Raw genomic sequence first — 3159 nt, forward strand, 5'->3', positions numbered from 1 at the left:
TGCTCAGGCTCATAATGGGTCTGGAAAGATTATTTGTCTTTCTAGAGCTCGGAAAAGAGTGGCCTGAAATCACAAAGCGTAGATTTGGAAGAGATTGTATCTATTCCTAACCTGTTCATATGGAACCTGATGACGAAATTAGCAGGCTCAGACAAGAGATTGCTTCAGATTATCCAGAGTCCCCGCACGTTGATTTTATGCAAAGATAGAATGGCGCAGATGATCGAAGTAATGGTGGTGAAGAAATTGGGGATTAGGAACTCAGACCTTCTAATAATGAAAACAATCAGTTTCTTCGCGACCTTTTCGCAATAATGGACTCATTTTGTGGCTGTGACTGTTGTTCTCTCTATATTTATTATTCAGAAGATGAATCTCCACCGCAGCTCACGTAGCCAGAGAATGTTGGACTTGAACGCGATGAACCAGGTGCCGAACCCGTGGCACGTATCATTCTCAGATGCTCGAGATTCTGTGGTCTTGAGCATAGGCCCTTATTGGGAAATGGTACTGGGAAGGAGGGACTCCACAAGCGCTAGTGTAGACACCGCAAATACAGATATTCCTTCTCCAACATTTGATGTGAATCGACTTGTTTCCACATTTCAAAATCAAGGGCTTTCTCCTCGAGACATGGTTGCACTTTCAGGCATTCACACCATCGGACAGGCACGCTGCGTAGTTTTCAGAAACATAATCTACAACGAAAATACGACCATAGATGGACGATATGCGAGTGTGATGCAGGGGAGGTGTCCCACCTCTGGAGGAGATAACAACTTGTCGCCTCTGGATTTTGGTAGTGCCACAGGAGAAAATATCCTCGGATGCGCACCAATGTTTAACGACCTCGAGCTCTACTCAGAGAAGAGAGCGTTAAAGGAACAGGAGCAGTGCCTAGACCCAATGAGCACTGACAAGCTGACCAGAATGGCATTTTTTTTTTGAGCAAATTATTACAGAGAAACAACTGAGCAGATTCAGAATGGCAGGACAGAAATGGCCACAAATAATGCTGAGTGAAGGAGCGTTTCTCTACGCAACAATGAAATAGGAGAATATTTGGACCAGAAGGTCAGAACTGATTGGCAGTGTGGCAGAGAAATTGTAAGAAAGAGAGAGCGCCAGGCATGCATGGATTTCAAAGATGATGTTGTGTTGACAGACAGGTAACGCAAGGGCAAAGAGACCGTTAGCGTATCAACAAAACTTCAACGTTTCAATAGAGCATATGACAAACCTGGTAACGTAGGCTGATATAAAACATTTGAATTTGCAGACCTAGGACGCCAATTTTTACTATTTCAGGATTATGGGTAGAGGTGCAGGACTGACATGCACATAAAGGCCATAGAAAAACAAGCTCACATAAACAAGTGCCTCATACTTGAGCAGGGTAGGAGATCCCCCTCTCTAATACCATGTTAAACATACAGATGGAAGCAACAAAATATTAAAGATAAACAGGAGAGTACACTTATTATTAACAAATGATATACATTTATAGTACATGGTTTGACCCTTGGATTCATATTCCAAGTGGTCTCTTGGACTCCTTTTGGCTGTTTAGCTTCCACACCAACCCTTAGAGGATTAGGTGTCCAATATTACTACCACCCTGAGTGACTTCCTTTCAAACGTCATTTTCCGCTTCTTCAAGTTGATTACGTGTCCATATCAAAAGCCTAGTCAATTCTTAGTAGCACATGGTACGAGTTATTATCAACCACTATTTTAATGACCCCAAAGTTAGCCAGTGCGCTTGCGCCCTCAATATCTACTGTTACACCATATAGGCACCCCATTAGAATAATATTCTGTTGATTGGACATGCATAACTAAATAGGAGATGACTGTAGCAAAAGTCTCCCCCATCCTTTCCGACATCTGCTTAGGTAGGACATTTGCATTAGGTCCCAGATCCAAGATTACTTGGTCCATTTCATATTCTCCTATTTGTGGGGTCAGCCTCATCTCGCGCCTCGTTTGCTTCTTATGTTTACTAATTTTTCTCATGGTGCGCTATTTAGCATGGGTCTTTTATTTATTTTCACACTTGTTGATTAAATCCTATAGCCTTTCTACTGCTTTCTTATCGCACAATAACTTCATATAGGTCTTTAGAAATGTAGCTTATACCGAAGGATCTACCTCTTGTGTCATACTATTTTCTAGCATTTTCTCCTGGCTTCCTAAGGTGGAGGCCTCAACAAAGTTCTTCTTTGCTTCCATGAAGGTCTCTTTAGCGTGATTAAGATCAAAGTCTATTTCTTTCTCGACAGCCTTGCACACCCACCCGTCAGTCTCAAGCTGCTTTCCCTTATCTTCACCAGTGGCCATACCACTTCGTGTTACTATATTTATGCTATGATCTTCTTCGCAGGGCTCTACCCTCATTATTTGGATCTTCTGTTTAGGATGCTGGGGTTCCATCTTGTTTTCTTGCATCTTTCTCATAAGGATTAGACATTCCTCTATCACATGGTTGAATTGCCTGCAATACTAACATGACAAATGCGTGGGGTTTGGGAAAGCTTGCGTGAAGTGTCCTGCTTTGCCACAGTTATAGAAAATTATCTGCTGATGTCCTTGACTAGCTCCGCCCCATCTTCCTCGTCCTCGGCCTTGGAATCCTCTGCGAGCTACTCCTATGCCCTAATCCTAAGGCCGATTTTCTGCTTGCATTCAGAAGGTAGGGGTTCTATCCATCATTAGCTCATAACTCCTACAATGGCACTCGCCATGACCTATAGATTTATAGAAATTGAAAAACAACTGCTGATGGGTATGTACAAACTTCTATATTAAATGGAAATTATCAATCACTTTCTGTCCTGTAACCTGACATATAGCACACCATGGCGTAGCTCCCATGCTCAACCCAATGTTATTCTTAGGTTTTAGGGAAAAAGCCATCCCCTGATAAGATAGTTCTTATAAACTGGGCAATGGTCCTTATCGTGCCCATGGCCTTTGCATTTCAAGCACTAGACTTCAGCACTTACCTTTGGTTAGGTTTCCTTTCCTTTCTTCAGGCTCTACAAATCCAAGTGTAGGATTTCTAGTTGTGAGTGAATCTATTTCACTCCAAGATTGGTATCTTGTATGGGAGAGGTTTCCAGCCTCATCGCGATTTCTAAGGCTTCTGCTTGCATTGCT

General features: G+C 42.4%; 1 pseudogene; it reads left to right on the plus strand.

The window, feature by feature from the left end:
* Positions 1-420: 420 nt before the first annotated feature.
* Positions 421-948, plus strand: LOC149198006 (peroxidase 4 pseudogene; annotated as a pseudogene).
* Positions 949-3159: the final 2211 nt, after the last annotated feature.

The sequence above is a fragment of the Pinus tabuliformis genome, chromosome 2_2 (assembly GCF_031772625.1).
Source record: "Pinus tabuliformis cultivar Carrire ecotype Pingquan chromosome 2_2, CPIR1, whole genome shotgun sequence".
NCBI lineage: Eukaryota > Viridiplantae > Streptophyta > Pinopsida > Pinales > Pinaceae > Pinus > Pinus tabuliformis.